Source organism: Lithobates pipiens, unplaced genomic scaffold (assembly GCF_037356315.1).
Source record: "Lithobates pipiens isolate NorthernLeopardFrog02 unplaced genomic scaffold, aLitPip1_a1.2 Scaffold_28, whole genome shotgun sequence".
Taxonomy (NCBI): Eukaryota; Metazoa; Chordata; class Amphibia; order Anura; family Ranidae; genus Lithobates; species Lithobates pipiens.
The window spans coordinates 129,786,682-129,807,071 of record NW_027507789.1 but is presented as its reverse complement, the minus strand read 5'-3'; the positions used below and the strand labels follow the sequence as shown (position 1 = coordinate 129,807,071).

The 20,390-nt window shown below is 40.2% G+C and overlaps 15 non-coding genes across 15 annotated transcripts; all 15 read left to right on the top strand.

Annotated features, from left to right (window-relative positions):
* Positions 1 to 717: 717 nt before the first annotated feature.
* TRNAL-UAG (transfer RNA leucine (anticodon UAG)) lies at positions 718 to 799 on the top strand. Its single transcript has one exon. It is a non-coding gene; the product is annotated as a tRNA-Leu (tRNA).
* Positions 800 to 1,373: 574 nt separating this feature from the next.
* On the top strand, positions 1,374 to 1,455 carry TRNAL-AAG (transfer RNA leucine (anticodon AAG)). The gene has a single exon. It is a non-coding gene; the product is annotated as a tRNA-Leu (tRNA).
* A 4,001-nt stretch (positions 1,456 to 5,456) lies between these two features.
* Positions 5,457 to 5,542, top strand: TRNAL-UAG (transfer RNA leucine (anticodon UAG)). The gene has a single exon. It is a non-coding gene; the product is annotated as a tRNA-Leu (tRNA).
* Positions 5,543 to 6,050: 508 nt separating this feature from the next.
* Positions 6,051 to 6,132, top strand: TRNAL-AAG (transfer RNA leucine (anticodon AAG)). Its single transcript has one exon. It is a non-coding gene; the product is annotated as a tRNA-Leu (tRNA).
* Positions 6,133 to 7,014: 882 nt separating this feature from the next.
* Positions 7,015 to 7,096, top strand: TRNAL-UAG (transfer RNA leucine (anticodon UAG)). The gene has a single exon. It is a non-coding gene; the product is annotated as a tRNA-Leu (tRNA).
* Positions 7,097 to 7,669: 573 nt separating this feature from the next.
* TRNAL-AAG (transfer RNA leucine (anticodon AAG)) lies at positions 7,670 to 7,751 on the top strand. Its single transcript has one exon. It is a non-coding gene; the product is annotated as a tRNA-Leu (tRNA).
* A 2,254-nt stretch (positions 7,752 to 10,005) lies between these two features.
* On the top strand, positions 10,006 to 10,087 carry TRNAL-AAG (transfer RNA leucine (anticodon AAG)). Its single transcript has one exon. It is a non-coding gene; the product is annotated as a tRNA-Leu (tRNA).
* An 882-nt stretch (positions 10,088 to 10,969) lies between these two features.
* TRNAL-UAG (transfer RNA leucine (anticodon UAG)) lies at positions 10,970 to 11,051 on the top strand. The gene has a single exon. It is a non-coding gene; the product is annotated as a tRNA-Leu (tRNA).
* Positions 11,052 to 11,625: 574 nt separating this feature from the next.
* Positions 11,626 to 11,707, top strand: TRNAL-AAG (transfer RNA leucine (anticodon AAG)). The gene has a single exon. It is a non-coding gene; the product is annotated as a tRNA-Leu (tRNA).
* Positions 11,708 to 12,589: 882 nt separating this feature from the next.
* On the top strand, positions 12,590 to 12,675 carry TRNAL-UAG (transfer RNA leucine (anticodon UAG)). Its single transcript has one exon. It is a non-coding gene; the product is annotated as a tRNA-Leu (tRNA).
* Positions 12,676 to 13,245: 570 nt separating this feature from the next.
* On the top strand, positions 13,246 to 13,327 carry TRNAL-AAG (transfer RNA leucine (anticodon AAG)). Its single transcript has one exon. It is a non-coding gene; the product is annotated as a tRNA-Leu (tRNA).
* A 2,276-nt stretch (positions 13,328 to 15,603) lies between these two features.
* On the top strand, positions 15,604 to 15,685 carry TRNAL-AAG (transfer RNA leucine (anticodon AAG)). Its single transcript has one exon. It is a non-coding gene; the product is annotated as a tRNA-Leu (tRNA).
* A 2,254-nt stretch (positions 15,686 to 17,939) lies between these two features.
* TRNAL-AAG (transfer RNA leucine (anticodon AAG)) lies at positions 17,940 to 18,021 on the top strand. The gene has a single exon. It is a non-coding gene; the product is annotated as a tRNA-Leu (tRNA).
* An 882-nt stretch (positions 18,022 to 18,903) lies between these two features.
* Positions 18,904 to 18,985, top strand: TRNAL-UAG (transfer RNA leucine (anticodon UAG)). The gene has a single exon. It is a non-coding gene; the product is annotated as a tRNA-Leu (tRNA).
* Positions 18,986 to 19,559: 574 nt separating this feature from the next.
* TRNAL-AAG (transfer RNA leucine (anticodon AAG)) lies at positions 19,560 to 19,641 on the top strand. Its single transcript has one exon. It is a non-coding gene; the product is annotated as a tRNA-Leu (tRNA).
* Positions 19,642 to 20,390: the final 749 nt, after the last annotated feature.

The window sequence follows — 20,390 nt, the reverse complement described above, 5'->3', positions numbered from 1 at the left end:
ACATGATACATACATATAATATGCATGTTGTGCACATATTACATACATGCTACACACACTACACACATATGACATACATGTTACACACATGTGACACACGTGCTACTTACATATTACACACATAGTTCACACATATTACACAAATGTTACATACATATGATATACATGTTGCATGCATGTTACATACATGTCACACTCATGTTGCACACCATTTAGACACAATTTTACACACATGTCACATGCATGTTACACATATTACACACATATAACATACATGTCATACACATCACATACATGCTACACACATATGCCATGCATGTCACACACATGTTACATTAATATGACACACATATGACATGCATGTTGCACATATCTTACATACATGTTACACACATATGGCATGCATATGACATGCATGGTACACACATGTTACATACATGTTACACATATGACACACAATACACATATGGCATACATATCACACATATTTCATACGTGTTACACACATATTACACAGATTATACATAAATATGACATACATGTTGAATACATGTTACATACATGTCATACACTTATGAAATACATGTTACACACGTTACATACATATGACACACATGACATACATGTTACGTACATGTCACATACAAACAATGAATGCAGAGCATGTAATGTAGACTGTCATGCCTCTTTTTAGTCCTTAGCAAGAGCACTTTCACAGGTAGCATGGCCGAGCGGTCTAAGGCGCTGGATTTAGGCTCCAGTCTCTTTGGAGGCGTGGGTTCAAATCCCACTGCTGCCAAGCTCTTTTAACAAATGCCTATCCTTGATTGCTCAAGCGTCTCTGAAGTTTCTGCTGCACTTTGCTGGCATTCCTTGCTCAACACACTGGAATCTCAGAACAGCAGCATTAGGAAATTGCATGCTTTGGTTGAGAAGTCTTCCAAAAGGGCACACTTCTGATGAGATGACTAGTGAAATCTTGTCAACGTTACAAAACAAGTCCAACTGAACGTGATTACCTCTCCTGTAAGCTAAATTCCACATTAACACTTTAAGTGTGGACACCAAAAAACAAGCAGTACTAATGAAAAGCTGGCACACTTTTCAGCAGAGTGCCAAGTGAACTTGCCACAGAATGCTGCACCCAAAGTCCACTCTCAAGTGTAAAGTGACCACCACCTGCTGCCTCAGAAAGAGGACTGAAACACATAAGGTGGCATCTTGGCCATCTCCGTGAAACTTCAACTACCTTTTATAATGGATAAAGTGGTGAATACTTGTAGTTTAGAGTTCTGAGGCCTCCAGCTCAAGCAATGAATGCAGAGCATGGAATGTCCCACCCCATTTTAGTCGATAATGTGTTCATTTTTATGGGTAGCATGGCCGAGCGGTCTAAGGCGCTGGATTAAGGCTCCAGTCTCTTTGGGGGCGTGGGTTCGAATCCCACTGCTGCCAAACTCCTTTTAACAAAATCCCTACCCTCTAGGGCTCAAGCTTCTCTGATCTTGCTCCTGCAATTTACTGCAGTTCCTTTCCCAACTCACTGGAATCTCAAAAAACACTTACCTCTCTGCTTTAGCAGCATTAGAAAAGCTGCAATCATTGCATGTTTTGTTTGATACATGATACATACATATAATATGCATGTTGTGCACATATTACATACATGCTACACACACTACACACATATGACATACATGTTACACACATGTGACACACATGCTACTTACATATTACACACATAGTTCACACATATTACACAAATGTTACATACATATGATATACATGTTGCATGCATGTTACATACATGTCACACTCATGCTGCACACCATTTAGACACAATTTTACACACATGTCACATGCATGTTACACATATTACACACATATAACATACATGTCATACACATCACATACATGCTACACACATATGCCATGCATGTCACACACATGTTACATTAATATGACACACATATGACATGCATGTTGCACATATCTTACATACATGTTACACACATATGGCATGCATATGACATGCATGGTACACACATGTTACATACATGTTACACATATGACACACAATACACATATGGCATACATATCACTAGACATGTGCAGAGTAAAATATTTCGTTTCGGAATTTCGTTTTCGTCTGAAAACTTAATTTATTTAGTTACTCCCGAAATTCGTTTTTATTTATTTCGTTTTTCGTTCAAAAATTGCATTCGTCCGAAAATCCACATGAATTACGGTCGAATCTGTCTTGGAAGGCTTATGGTGTCTGTCGAATGTATAAAGAAGATTCGACGGAGCTAACTATATAGCATACTTTAGAACCCTATTAAAGTCTATGGGACTCCAACGTTCAAAATCTAAAGTGCTAATTTTAAAGGCTAATTTGCAAGTTACTGTCCTAAAAAGTGTTTGGGGACCCGGGTCCTGCCCCAGGGGACATGTATCAATGCAAAAAAAAGTTTTAAAAACGGCCGTTTTTTCGGGAGCAGTGATTTTAATAATGATTAAAGTGAAACAATAAAAGTGTAATATTCCTTTAAATTTCGTAGGGGGGGGTTGTCTATAGTATGCCTGTGAAGGGGCGCATGTTTCCCGTGCTTAGAATTGTCCCTGCACAAAGTGTCATTTATGCAGGAAAAAAAGTCCTTTAAAATCACTCGCAGCTATAATGAATTGTCGGCTCCCGTAATACAGAGAACACTCATTGAAAGTCATTGATAAAAAAATAAATAAATAAATAAATAAATAAAAAAAAAAGCGTGGGGGTCCCCCAAATTCAATTACCAGGCCCTTCAGGTCTGGTATGGATATTAAGGAGAACCCTGCCTCAAATTTAAGAAAAAATTTGACGTGGGGTTCCCCCTAAATATCCATAACCAGACCCTTCAGGTCTGGTATGGATATTAAGGGGAACCCCGCGTCAAATTAAAAAAAAAATTGACGTGGGGTTCCCCCTAAAAATCCATACCAGACCCTTTATCCGAGCACGCAACCTGGCAGGCCGCAGGAAAAGAGGGGGGGACGAGAAAGCGCCCCCCCTCCCTCCTGAACCGTACCAGGCCACATGCCCTCAACATTGGGAGGATGCTTTGGGGGTCCGTGACCCCTCAAAGCACCTTGTCCCCATGTTGATGAGGACAAGGGCCTCATCCCCACAACCCTGGCCGGTGGTTGTGGAGGTCTGCGGGCGGGGGGCTTATCAGAATCTGGAAGCCCCCTTTAACAAGGGGACCCCCAGATCCCGGCCCCCCCCCCTGTTTGAAATGGTAAGGGGGTACAAAAGTACCCCTACCATTTCACAAAGAAAGTGTAAAAAATGTTTAAATAAAACAAACACACTTTTTAAAAATTCCTTTATTAAAAATAAAAAAAGATTCCAGCGGCGGTAATCCACTCTTGCTATCCAGCGACGGACGGTCAGCTCTCCATCGATGTCTAATGTCATCCAGCGCAGCGCAGCGAATCCTTCGTCCTTCTTCTGTCTCCTCCACGGAGACACTGGAGGCATTCCGGCGCTGACGTTTCTTATATACGGAGGGCGGGGCCACCCGTCACCTGACCCCGCCCCCCTCTGACGCAAGGGGAAACCCGGGGTTCCCCGTGACGTATGGGTGACCCCGCCCCCCTCTGATGTAACGGAAACCTGCCTGTGTTACATCAGAGGGGTGCGGGTCACCCCTACGTCACAGGGAACCCCGGGTTTCCCCTTGCGTCAGAGGGGGGCGGGGTCAGGTGACGGGTGGCCCCGCCCACCCTATATAAGAAACGTCAAGCCGCCGGAATGTCTGTAGTGTCTCCTCCACGGAGACAGAAGAAGGATGCTGCGCTGCGCTGGATGACATTAGACATCGATGGAGAGCTGACCGTCCGTCGCTGGATAGCAAGAGTGGATTACCGCCGCTGGAATCTTTTTTTTATTTTTAATAAAGGAATTTTTCAAAAGTGTGTTTGTTTTATTTAACCATTTTTTACACTTTCTTTGTGAAATGGTAGGGGTACTTTTGTACCCCCTTACCATTTCAAACAGGGGGGGGGGCCGGGATCTGGGGGTCCCCTTGTTAAAGGGGGCTTCCAGATTCTGATAAGCCCCCCGCCCGCAGACCTCCACAACCACCGGCCAGGGTTGTGGGGATGAGGCCCTTGTCCTCATCAACATGGGGACAAGGTGCTTTGAGGGGTCACGGACCCCCAAAGCATCCTCCCAATGTTGAGGGCATGTGGCCTGGTACGGTTCAGGAGGGAGGGGGGGCCGCTCTCTCGTCCCCCCCTCTTTTCCTGCGGCCTGCCAGGTTGCGTGCTCGGATAAAGGGTCTGGTATGGATTTTTAGGGGGAACCCCATGTCAAATTTTTTTTAAATTTGATGCGGGGTTCCCCTTAATATCCATACCAGACCTGAAGGGTCTGGTTATGGATATTTAGGGGGAACCCCACGTCAAATTTTTTCTTAAATTTGAGGCAGGGTTCCCCTTAATATCCATACCAGACCTGAAGGGCCTGGAAATTGAATTTGGGGGACCCCCACGCTTTTTTTTTTATTTATTTATTTATTTTTTTATCAATGACTTTCAATGAGTGTTCTCTGTATTACGGGAGCCGACAATTCATTATAGCTGCGAGTGATTTTAAAGGACTTTTTTTCCTGCATAAATGACACTTTGTGCAGGGACAATTCTAAGCACGGGAAACATGCGCCCCTTCACAGGCATACTATAGACAACCCCCCCCTACGAAATTTAAAGGAATATTACACTTTTATTGTTTCACTTTAATCATTATTAAAATCACTGCTCCCGAAAAAACGGCCGTTTTTAAAACTTTTTTTTGCATTGATACATGTCCCCTGGGGCAGGACCCGGGTCCCCAAACACTTTTTAGGACAGTAACTTGCAGAATCTTTTCTCTCTGTCAAATCTTTTTTCTCTGTCGAATATTTTCTCTATATAATCTTGGACTAATAGAGGTAAGGTTAAGCACATTCGACCACAGGTTCTATAGACAGATTGTTATCGTCAGAGTCATGTCGAATCTCCTATTCTATATCGAACTGTTGTAACAATGAAAACGAAAATAAAGCATTTATTTATGTCGGATCTTTCGTTTTTCGGATTTTGTGCTTTCGTTATCGTTTGTCAAAACGAAAACGAAAATAGCTGAAATTCGGACGAAAATGCATTCGGACGAAAACGAATGCACATGTCTACATATCACACATATTTCATACGTGTTACACACATATTACACAGATTATACATAAATATGACATACATGTTGAATACATGTTACATACATGTCATACACTTATGAAATACATGTTACACACGTTACATACATATGACACACATGACATACATGTTACGTACATGTCACATACAAACAATGAATGCAGAGCATGGAATGTAGACTGTCATGCCTCTTTTTAGTCCTTAGCAAGAGCACTTTCACAGCTAGCATGGCCGAGCGGTCTAAGGCGCTGGATTTAGGCTCCAGTCTCTTTGGAGGCGTGGGTTCAAATCCCACTGCTGCCAAGCTCTTTTAACAAATGCCTATCCTTGATTGCTCAAGCGTCTCTGAAGTTTCTGCTGCACTTTGCTGGCATTCCTTGCTCAACACACTGGAATCTCAGAACAGCAGCATTAGGAAATTGCATGCTTTGGTTGAGAAGTCTTCCAAAAGGGCACACTTCTGATGAGATGACTAGTGAAATCTTGTCAACGTTACAAAACAAGTCCAACTGAACGTGATTACCTCTCCTGTAAGCTAGATTCCACATTAACACTTTAAGTGTGGACACCAAAAAACAAGCAGTACTAATGAAAAGCTGGCACACTTTTCAGCAGAGTGCCAAGTGAACTTGCCACAGAATGCTGCACCCAAAGTCCACTCTCAAGTGTAAAGTGACCACCACCTGCTGCCTCAGAAAGAGGACTGAAACACATAAGGTGGCATCTTGGCCATCTCCGTGAAACTTTAACTACCTTTTATAATGGATAAAGTGGTGAATACTTGTAGTTTAGTCGATAACGTGATCATTATTATGGGTAGCATGGCCGAGCGGTCTAAGGCGCTGGATTAAGGCTCCAGTCTCTTTGGGGGCGTGGGTTCGAATCCCACTGCTGCCAAACTCCTTTTAACAAAATCCCTACCCTCTAGGGCTCAAGCTTCTCTGATCTTGCTCCTGCAATTTACTGCAGTTCCTTTCCCAACTCACTGGAATCTCAAAAAACACTTACCTCTCTGCTTTAGCAGCATTAGAAAAGCTGCAATCATTGCATGTTTTGTTTGATACATGATACATACATATAATATGCATGTTGTGCACATATTACATACATGCTACACACACTACACACATATGACATACATGTTACACACATGTGACACACGTGCTACTTACATATTACACACATAGTTCACACATATTATACAAATGTTACATACATATGATATACATGTTGCATGCATGTTACATACATGTCACACTCATGTTGCACACCATTTAGACACCATTTTACACACATGTCACATGCATGTTACACATATTACACACATATAACATACATGTCATACACATCACATACATGCTACACACATATGCCATGCATGTCACACACATGTTACATTAATATGACACACATATGACATGCATGTTGCACATATCTTACATACATGTTACACACATATGGCATGCATATGACATGCATGGTACACACATGTTACATACATATTACACATATGACACACAATACACATATGGCATACATATCACACATATTACATACGTGTTACACACATATTACACAGATTATACATACATATGACATACATGTTGAATACATGTTACATACATGTCATACACTTATGAAATACATGTTACACACGTTACATACATATGACACACATGACATACATGTTACGTACATGTCACATACAAACAATGAATGCAGAGCATGGAATGTAGACTGTCATGCCTCTTTTTAGTCCTTAGCAAGAGCACTTTCACAGGTAACATGGCCGAGCGGTCTAAGGCGCTGGATTTAGGCTCCAGTCTCTTTGGAGGCGTGGGTTCAAATCCCACTGCTGCCAAGCTCTTTTAACAAATGCCTATCCTTGATTGCTCAAGCGTCTCTGAAGTTTCTGCTGCACTTTGCTGGCATTCCTTGCTCAACACACTGGAATCTCAGAACAGCAGCATTAGGAAATTGCATGCTTTGGTTGAGAAGTCTTCCAAAAGGGCACACTTCTGATGAGATGACTAGTGAAATCTTGTCAACGTTACAAAACAAGTTCAACTGAACGTGATTACCTCTCCTGTAAGCTAGATTCCACATTAACACTTTAAGTGTGGACACCAAAAAACAAGCAGTACTAATGAAAAGCTGGCACACTTTTCAGCAGAGTGCCAAGTGAACTTGCCACAGAATGCTGCACCCAAAGTCCACTCTCAAGTGTAAAGTGACCACCACCTGCTGCCTCAGAAAGAGGACTGAAACACATAAGGTGGCATCTTGGCCATCTCCGTGAAACTTTAACTACCTTTTATAATGATAAAGTGGTGAATACTTGTAGTTTAGAGTTCTGAGGCCTCCAGCTCAAGCAATGAATGCAGAGCGTGGAATGTCCCACCCCATTTTAGTCGATAACGTGTTCATTTTTATGGGTAGCATGGCCGAGCGGTCTAAGGCGCTGGATTAAGGCTCCAGTCTCTTTGGGGGCGTGGGTTCGAATCCCACTGCTGCCAAACTCCTTTTAACAAAATCCCTACCCTCTAGGGCTCAAGCTTCTCTGATCTTGCTCCTGCAATTTACTGCAGTTCCTTTCCCAACTCACTGGAATCTCAAAAAACACTTACCTCTCTGCTTTAGCAGCATTAGAAAAGCTGCAATCATTGCATGTTTTGTTTGATACATGATACATACATATAATATGCATGTTGTGCACATATTACATACATGCTACACACACTACACACATATGACATACATGTTACACACATGTGACACACGTGCTACTTACATATTATACACATAGTTCACACATATTACACAAATGTTACATACATATGATATACATGTTGCATGCATGTTACATACATGTCACACTCATGTTGCACACCATTTAGACACAATTTTACACACATGTCACATGCATGTTACACATATTACACACATATAACATACATGTCATACACATCACATACATGCTACACACATATGCCATGCATGTCACACACATGTTACATTAATATGACACACATATGACATGCATGTTGCACATATCTTACATACATGTTACACACATATGGCATGCATATGACATGCATGGTACACACATGTTACATACATGTTACACATATGACACACAATACACATATGGCATACATATCACACATATTACATATGTGTTACACACATATTACACAGATTATACATACATATGACATACATGTTGAATGCATGTTACATACATGTCATACACTTATGAAATACATGTTAAACACGTTACATACATATGACACACATGACATACATGTTACGTACATGTCACATACAAACAATGAATGCAGAGCATGGAATGTAGATTCTCTGCTTTAGCAGCATTAGAAAAGCTGCAATCATTGCATGTTTTGTTTGATACATGATACATACATATAATATGCATGTTGTGCACATATTACATACATGCTACACACACTACACACATATGACATACATGTTACACACATGTGACACACGTGCTACTTACATATTACACACATAGTTCACACATATTATACAAATGTTACATACATATGATATACATGTTGCATGCATGTTACATACATGTCACACTCATGTTGCACACCATTTAGACACCATTTTACACACATGTCACATGCATGTTACACATATTACACACATATAACATACATGTCATACACATCACATACATGCTACACACATATGCCATGCATGTCACACACATGTTACATTAATATGACACACATATGACATGCATATTGCACATATCTTACATACATGTTACACACATATGGCATGCATATGACATGCATGGTACACACATGTTACATACATGTTACACATATGACACACAATACACATATGGCATACATATCACACATATTACATACGTGTTACACACATATTACACAGATTATACATACATATGACATACATGTTGAATACATGTTACATACATGTCATACACTTATGAAATACATGTTACACACGTTACATACATATGACACACATGACATACATGTTACGTACATGTCACATACAAACAATGAATGCAGAGCATGGAATGTAGACTGTCATGCCTCTTTTTAGTCCTTAGCAAGAGCATTTTCACAGGTAGCATGGCCGAGCGGTCTAAGGCTCCAGTCTCTTTGGAGGCGTGGGTTCAAATCCCACTGCTGCCAAGCTCTTTTAACAAATGCCTATCCTTGATTGCTCAAGCGTCTCTGAAGTTTCTGCTGCACTTTGCTGTCATTCCTTGCTCAACACACTGGAATCTCAGAACAGCAGCATTAGGAAATTGCATGCTGTGGTTGAGAAGTCTTCCAAAAGGGCACACTTCTGATGAGATGACTAGTGAAATCTTGTCAACGTTACAAAACAAGTTCAACTGAACGTGATTACCTCTCCTGTAAGCTAGATTCCACATTAACACTTTAAGTGTGGACACCAAAAAACAAGCAGTACTAATGAAAAGCTGGCACACTTTTCAGCAGAGTGCCAAGTGAACTTGCCACAGAATGCTGCACCCAAAGTCCACTCTCAAGTGTAAAGTGACCACCACCTGCTGCCTCAGAAAGAGGACTGAAACACATAAGGTGGCATCTTGGCCATCTCCGTGAAACTTCAACTACCTTTTATAATGGATAAAGTGGTGAATACTTGTAGTTTAGAGTTCTGAGGCCTCCAGCTCAAGCAATGAATGCAGAGCATGGAATGTCCCACCCCATTTTAGTCGATAATGTGTTCATTTTTATGGGTAGCATGGCCGAGCGGTCTAAGGCGCTGGATTAAGGCTCCAGTCTCTTTGGGGGCATGGGTTCGAATCCCACTGCTGCCAAACTCCTTTTAACAAAATCCCTACCCTCTAGGGCTCAAGCTTCTCTGATCTTGCTCCTGCAATTTACTGCAGTTCCTTTCCCAACTCACTGGAATCTCAAAAAACACTTACCTCTCTGCTTTAGCAGCATTAGAAAAGCTGCAATCATTGCATGTTTTGTTTGATACATGATACATACATATAATATGCATGTTGTGCACATATTACATACATGCTACACACACTACACACATATGACATACATGTTACACACATGTGACACACGTGCTACTTACATATTACACACATAGTTCACACATATTACACAAATGTTACATACATATGATATACATGTTGCATGCATGTTACATACATGTCACACTCATGTTGCACACCATTTAGACACAATTTTACACACATGTCACATGCATGTTACACATATTACACACATATAACATACATGTCATACACATCACATACATGCTACACACATATGCCATGCATGTCACACACATGTTACATTAATATGACACACATATGACATGCATGTTGCACATATCTTACATACATGTTACACACATATGGCATGCATATGACATGCATGGTACACACATGTTACATACATGTTACACATATGACACACAATACACATATGGCATACATATCACACATATTTCATACGTGTTACACACATATTACACAGATTATACATAAATATGACATACATGTTGAATACATGTTACATACATGTCATACACTTATGAAATACATGTTACACACGTTACATACATATGACACACATGACATACATGTTACGTACATGTCACATACAAACAATGAATGCAGAGCATGGAATGTAGACTGTCATGCCTCTTTTTAGTCCTTAGCAAGAGCACTTTCACAGGTAGCATGGCCGAGCGGTCTAAGGCGCTGGATTTAGGCTCCAGTCTCTTTGGAGGCGTGGGTTCAAATCCCACTGCTGCCAAGCTCTTTTAACAAATGCCTATCCTTGATTGCTCAAGCGTCTCTGAAGTTTCTGCTGCACTTTGCTGGCATTCCTTGCTCAACACACTGGAATCTCAGAACAGCAGCATTAGGAAATTGCATGCTTTGGTTGAGAAGTCTTCCAAAAGGGCACACTTCTGATGAGATGACTAGTGAAATCTTGTCAACGTTACAAAACAAGTCCAACTGAACGTGATTACCTCTCCTGTAAGCTAAATTCCACATTAACACTTTAAGTGTGGACACCAAAAAACAAGCAGTACTAATGAAAAGCTGGCACACTTTTCAGCAGAGTGCCAAGTGAACTTGCCACAGAATGCTGCACCCAAAGTCCACTCTCAAGTGTAAAGTGACCACCACCTGCTGCCTCAGAAAGAGGACTGAAACACATAAGGTGGCATCTTGGCCATCTCCGTGAAACTTCAACTACCTTTTATAATGGATAAAGTGGTGAATACTTGTAGTTTAGAGTTCTGAGGCCTCCAGCTCAAGCAATGAATGCAGAGCATGGAATGTCCCACCCCATTTTAGTCGATAATGTGTTCATTTTTATGGGTAGCATGGCCGAGCGGTCTAAGGCGCTGGATTAAGGCTCCAGTCTCTTTGGGGGCGTGGGTTCGAATCCCACTGCTGCCAAACTCCTTTTAACAAAATCCCTACCCTCTAGGGCTCAAGCTTCTCTGATCTTGCTCCTGCAATTTACTGCAGTTCCTTTCCCAACTCACTGGAATCTCAAAAAACACTTACCTCTCTGCTTTAGCAGCATTAGAAAAGCTGCAATCATTGCATGTTTTGTTTGATACATGATACATACATATAATATGCATGTTGTGCACATATTACATACATGCTACACACACTACACACATATGACATACATGTTACACACATGTGACACACATGCTACTTACATATTACACACATAGTTCACACATATTACACAAATGTTACATACATATGATATACATGTTGCATGCATGTTACATACATGTCACACTCATGCTGCACACCATTTAGACACAATTTTACACACATGTCACATGCATGTTACACATATTACACACATATAACATACATGTCATACACATCACATACATGCTACACACATATGCCATGCATGTCACACACATGTTACATTAATATGACACACATATGACATGCATGTTGCACATATCTTACATACATGTTACACACATATGGCATGCATATGACATGCATGGTACACACATGTTACATACATGTTACACATATGACACACAATACACATATGGCATACATATCACACATATTTCATACGTGTTACACACATATTACACAGATTATACATAAATATGACATACATGTTGAATACATGTTACATACATGTCATACACTTATGAAATACATGTTACACACGTTACATACATATGACACACATGACATACATGTTACGTACATGTCACATACAAACAATGAATGCAGAGCATGGAATGTAGACTGTCATGCCTCTTTTTAGTCCTTAGCAAGAGCACTTTCACAGCTAGCATGGCCGAGCGGTCTAAGGCGCTGGATTTAGGCTCCAGTCTCTTTGGAGGCGTGGGTTCAAATCCCACTGCTGCCAAGCTCTTTTAACAAATGCCTATCCTTGATTGCTCAAGCGTCTCTGAAGTTTCTGCTGCACTTTGCTGGCATTCCTTGCTCAACACACTGGAATCTCAGAACAGCAGCATTAGGAAATTGCATGCTTTGGTTGAGAAGTCTTCCAAAAGGGCACACTTCTGATGAGATGACTAGTGAAATCTTGTCAACGTTACAAAACAAGTCCAACTGAACGTGATTACCTCTCCTGTAAGCTAGATTCCACATTAACACTTTAAGTGTGGACACCAAAAAACAAGCAGTACTAATGAAAAGCTGGCACACTTTTCAGCAGAGTGCCAAGTGAACTTGCCACAGAATGCTGCACCCAAAGTCCACTCTCAAGTGTAAAGTGACCACCACCTGCTGCCTCAGAAAGAGGACTGAAACACATAAGGTGGCATCTTGGCCATCTCCGTGAAACTTTAACTACCTTTTATAATGGATAAAGTGGTGAATACTTGTAGTTTAGAGTTCTGAGGCCTCCAGCTCAAGCAATGAATGCAGAGCATGGAATGTCCCACCCCATTTTAGTCGATAACGAGTTCATTTTTATGGGTAGCATGGCCGAGCGGTCTAAGGCGCTGGATTAAGGCTCCAGTCTCTTTGGGGGCGTGGGTTCGAATCCCACTGCTGCCAAACTCCTTTTAACAAAATCCCTACCCTCTAGGGCTCAAGCTTCTCTGATCTTGCTCCTGCAATTTACTGCAGTTCCTTTCCCAACTCACTGGAATCTCAAAAAACACTTACCTCTCTGCTTTAGCAGCATTAGAAAAGCTGCAATCATTGCATGTTTTGTTTGATACATGATACATACATATAATATGCATGTTGTGCACATATTACATACATGCTACACACACTACACACATATGACATACATGTTACACACATGTGACACACGTGCTACTTACATATTATACACATAGTTCACACATATTACACAAATGTTACATACATATGATATACATGTTGCATGCATGTTACATACATGTCACACTCATGTTGCACACCATTTAGACACAATTTTACACACATGTCACATGCATGTTACACATATTACACACATATAACATACATGTCATACACATCACATACATGCTACACACATATGCCATGCATGTCACACACATGTTACATTAATATGACACACATATGACATGCATGTTGCACATATCTTACATACATGTTACACACATATGGCATGCATATGACATGCATGGTACACACATGTTACATACATGTTACACATATGACACACAATACACATATGGCATACATATCTCACATCTTACATATGTGTTACACACATATTACACAGATTATACATACATATGACATACATGTTGAATGCATGTTACATACATGTCATACACTTATGAAATACATGTTACACACGTTACATACATATGACACACATGACATACATGTTACGTACATGTCACATACAAACAATGAATGCAGAGCATGGAATGTAGACTCTCTGCTTTAGCAGCATTAGAAAAGCTGCAATCATTGCATGTTTTGTTTGATACATGATACATACATATAATATGCATGTTGTGCACATATTACATACATGCTACACACACTACACACATATGACATACATGTTACACACATGTGACACACGTGCTACTTACATATTACACACATAGTTCACACATATTATACAAATGTTACATACATATGATATACATGTTGCATGCATGTTACATACATGTCACACTCATGTTGCACACCATTTAGACACCATTTTACACACATGTCACATGCATGTTACACATATTACACACATATAACATACATGTCATACACATCACATACATGCTACACACATATGCCATGCATGTCACACACATGTTACATTAATATGACACACATATGACATGCATATTGCACATATCTTACATACATGTTACACACATATGGCATGCATATGACATGCATGGTACACACATGTTACATACATGTTACACATATGACACACAATACACATATGGCATACATATCACACATATTACATACGTGTTACACACATATTACATACGTGTTACACACATATTACACCGATTATACATACATATGACATACATGTTGAATACATGTTACATACATGTCATACACTTATGAAATACATGTTACACACGTTACATACATATGACACACATGACATGCATGTTACGTACATGTCACATACAAACAATGAATGCAGGGCATGGAATGTAGACTGTCATGCCTCTTTTTAGTCCTTAGCAAGAGCATTTTCACAGGTAGCATGGCCGAGCGGTCTAAGGCTCCAGTCTCTTTGGAGGCGTGGGTTCAAATCCCACTGCTGCCAAGCTCTTTTAACAAATGCCTATCCTTGATTGCTCAAGCGTCTCTGAAGTTTCTGCTGCACTTTGCTGTCATTCCTTGCTCAACACACTGGAATCTCAGAACAGCAGCATTAGGAAATTGCATGCTTTGGTTGAGAAGTCTTCCAAAAGGGCACACTTCTGATGAGATGACTAGTGAAATCTTGTCAACGTTACAAAACAAGTCCAACTGAACGTGATTACCTCTCCTGTAAGCTAGATTCCACATTAACACTTTAAGTGTGGACACCAAAAAACAAGCAGTACTAATGAAAAGCTGGCACACTTTTCAGCAGAGTGCCAAGTGAACTTGCCACAGAATGCTGCACCCAAAGTCCACTCTCAAGTGTAAAGTGACCACCACCTGCTGCCTCAGAAAGAGGACTGAAACACATAATGTGGCATCTTGGCCATCTCCGTGAAACTTTAACTACCTTTTATAATGGATAAAGTGGTGAATACTTGTAGTTTAGAGTTCTGAGGCCTCCAGCTCAAGCAATGAATGCAGAGCATGGAATGTCCCACCCCATTTTAGTCGATAACGTGTTCATTTTTATGGGTAGCATGGCCGAGCGGTCTAAGGCGCTGGATTAAGGCTCCAGTCTCTTTGGGGGCGTGGGTTCGAATCCCACTGCTGCCAAACTCCTTTTAACAAAATCCCTACCCTCTAGGGCTCAAGCTTCTCTGATCTTGCTCCTGCAATTTACTGCAGTTCCTTTCCCAACTCACTGGAATCTCAAAAAACACTTACCTCTCTGCTTTAGCAGCATTAGAAAAGCTGCAATCATTGCATGTTTTGTTTGATACATGATACATACATATAATATGCATGTTGTGCACATATTACATACATGCTACACACACTACACACATATGACATACATGTTACACACATGTGACACACATGCTACTTACATATTACACACATAGTTCACACATATTACACAAATGTTACATACATATGATATACATGTTGCATGCATGTTACATACATGTCACACTCATGTTGCACACCATTTAGACACAATTTTACACACATGTCACATGCATGTTACACATATTACACACATATAACATACATGTCATACACATCGCATACATGCTACACACATATGCCATGCATGTCACACACATGTTACATTAATATGACACACATATGACATGCATGTTGCACATATCTTACATACATGTTACACACATATGGCATGCATATGACATGCATGGTACACACATGTTACATACATGTTACACATATGACACACAATACACATATGGCATACATATCACACATATTACATATGTGTTACACACATATTACACAGATTATACATACATATGACATACATGTTGAATGCATGTTACATACATGTCATACACTTATGAAATACATGTTAAACACGTTACATACATATGACACACATGACATACATGTTACGTACATGTCACATACAAACAATGAATGCAGAGCATGGAATGTAGATTCTCTGCTTTAGCAGCATTAGAAAAGCTGCAATCATTGCATGTTTTGTTTGATACATGATACATACATATAATATGCATGTTGTGCACATATTACATACATGCTACACACACTACACACATATGACATACATGTTACACACATGTGACACACGTGCTACTTACATATTACACACATAGTTCACACATATTATACAAATGTTACATACATATGATATACATGTTGCATGCATGTTACATACATGTCACACTCATGTTGCACACCATTTAGACACCATTTTACACACATGTCACATGCATGTTACACATATTACACACATATAACATACATGTCATACACATCACATACATGCTACACACATATGCCATGCATGTCACACACATGTTACATTAATATGACACACATATGACATGCATATTGCACATATCTTACATACATGTTACACACATATGGCATGCATATGACATGCATGGTACACACATGTTACATACATGTTACACATATGACACACAATACACATATGGCATACATATCACACATATTACATACGTGTTACACACATATTACACAGATTATACATACATATGACATACATGTTGAATACATGTTACATACATGTCATACACTTATGAAATACATGTTACACACGTTACATACATATGACACACATGACATACATGTTACGTACATGTCACATACAAACAATGAATGCAGAGCATGGAATGTAGACTGTCATGCCTCTTTTTAGTCCTTAGCAAGAGCATTTTCACAGGTAGCATGGCCGAGCGGTCTAAGGCTCCAGTCTCTTTGGAGGCGTGGGTTCAAATCCCACTGCTGCCAAGCTCTTTTAACAAATGCCTATCCTTGATTGCTCAAGCGTCTCTGAAGTTTCTGCTGCACTTTGCTGTCATTCCTTGCTCAACACACTGGAATCTCAGAACAGCAGCATTAGGAAATTGCATGCTGTGGTTGAGAAGTCTTCCAAAAGGGCACACTTCTGATGAGATGACTAGTGAAATCTTGTCAACGTTACAAAACAAGTTCAACTGAACGTGATTACCTCTCCTGTAAGCTAGATTCCACATTAACACTTTAAGTGTGGACACCAAAAAACAAGCAGTACTAATGAAAAGCTGGCACACTTTTCAGCAGAGTGCCAAGTGAACTTGCCACAGAATGCTGCACCCAAAGTCCACTCTCAAGTGTAAAGTGACCACCACCTGCTGCCTCAGAAAGAGGACTGAAACACATAAGGTGGCATCTTGGCCATCTCCGTGAAACTTCAACTACCTTTTATAATGGATAAAGTGGTGAATACTTGTAGTTTAGAGTTCTGAGGCCTCCAGCTCAAGCAATGAATGCAGAGCATGGAATGTCCCACCCCATTTTAGTCGATAATGTGTTCATTTTTATGGGTAGCATGGCCGAGCGGTCTAAGGCGCTGGATTAAGGCTCCAGTCTCTTTGGGGGCGTGGATTCGAATCCCACTGCTGCCAAACTCCTTTTAACAAAATCCCTACCCTCTAGGGCTCAAGCTTCTCTGATCTTGCTCCTGCAATTTACTGCAGTTCCTTTCCCAACTCACTGGAATCTCAAAAAACACTTACCTCTCTGCTTTAGCAGCATTAGAAAAGCTGCAATCATTGCATGTTTTGTTTGATACATGATACATACATATAATATGCATGTTGTGCACATATTACATACATGCTACACACACTACACACATATGACATACATGTTACACACATGTGACACACGTGCTACTTACATATTACACACATAGTTCACACATATTACACAAATGTTACATACATATGATATACATGTTGCATGCATGTTACATACATGTCACACTCATGTTGCACACCATTTAGACACAATTTTACACACATGTCACATGCATGTTACACATATTACACACATATAACATACATGTCATACACATCACATACATGCTACACACATATGCCATGCATGTCACACACATGTTACATTAATATGACACACATATGACATGCATGTTGCACATATCTTACATACATGTTACACACATATGGCATGCATATGACATGCATGGTACACACATGTTACATACATGTTACACATATGACACACAATACACATATGGCATACATATCACACATATTTCATACGTGTTACACACATATTACACAGATTATACATAAATATGACATACATGTTGAATACATGTTACATACATGTCATACACTTATGAAATACATGTTACACACGTTACATACATATGACACACATGACATACATGTTACGTACATGTCACATACAAACAATGAATGCAGAGCATGGAATGTAGACTGTCATGCCTCTTTTTAGTCCTTAGCAAGAGCACTTTCACAGGTAGCATGGCCGAGCGGTCTAAGGCGCTGGATTTAGGCTCCAGTCTCTTTGGAGGCGTGGGTTCAAATCCCACTGCTGCCAAGCTCTTTTAACAAATGCCTATCCTTGATTGCTCAAGCGTCTCTGAAGTTTCTGCTGCACTTTGCTGGCATTCCTTGCTCAACACACTGGAATCTCAGAACAGCAGCATTAGGAAATTGCATGCTTTGGTTGAGAAGTCTTCCAAAAGGGCACACTTCTGATGAGATGACTAGTGAAATCTTGTCAACGTTACAAAACAAGTCCAACTGAACGTGATTACCTCTCCTGTAAGCTAAATTCCACATTAACACTTTAAGTGTGGACACCAAAAAACAAGCAGTACTAATGAAAAGCTGGCACACTTTTCAGCAGAGTGCCAAGTGAACTTGCCACAGAATGCTGCACCCAAAGTCCACTCTCAAGTGTAAAGTGACCACCACCTGCTGCCTCAGAAAGAGGACTGAAACACATAAGGTGGCATCTTGGCCATCTCCGTGAAACTTCAACTACCTTTTATAATGGATAAAGTGGTGAATACTTGTAGTTTAGAGTTCTGAGGCCTCCAGCTCAAGCAATGAATGCAGAGCATGGAATGTCCCACCCCATTTTAGTCGATAATGTGTTCATTTTTATGGGTAGCATGGCCGAGCGGTCTAAGGCGCTGGATTAAGGCTCCAGTCTCTTTGGGGGCGTGGGTTCGAATCCCACTGCTGCCAAACTCCTTTTAACAAAATCCCTACCCTCTAGGGCTCAAGCTTCTCTGATCTTGCTCCTGCAATTTACTGCAGTTCCTTTCCCAACTCACTGGAATCTCAAAAAACACTTACCTCTCTGCTTTAGCAGCATTAGAAAAGCTGCAATCATTGCATGTTTTGTTTGATACATGATACATACATATAATATGCATGTTGTGCACATATTACATACATGCTACACACACTACACACATATGACATACATGTTACACACATGTGACACACATGCTACTTACATATTACACACATAGTTCACACATATTACACAAATGTTACATACATATGATATACATGTTGCATGCATGTTACATACATGTCACACTCATGCTGCACACCATTTAGACACAATTTTACACACATGTCACATGCATGTTACACATATTACACACATATAACATACATGTCATACACATCACATACATGCTACACACATATGCCATGCATGTCACACACATGTTACATTAATATGACACACATATGACATGCATGTTGCACATATCTTACATACATGTTACACACATATGGCATGCATATGACATGCATGGTACACACATGTTACATACATGTTACACATATGACACACAATACACATATGGCATACATATCACACATATTTCATACGTGTTACACACATATTACACAGATTATACATAAATATGACATACATGTTGAATACATGTTACATGCATGTCATACACTTATGAAATACA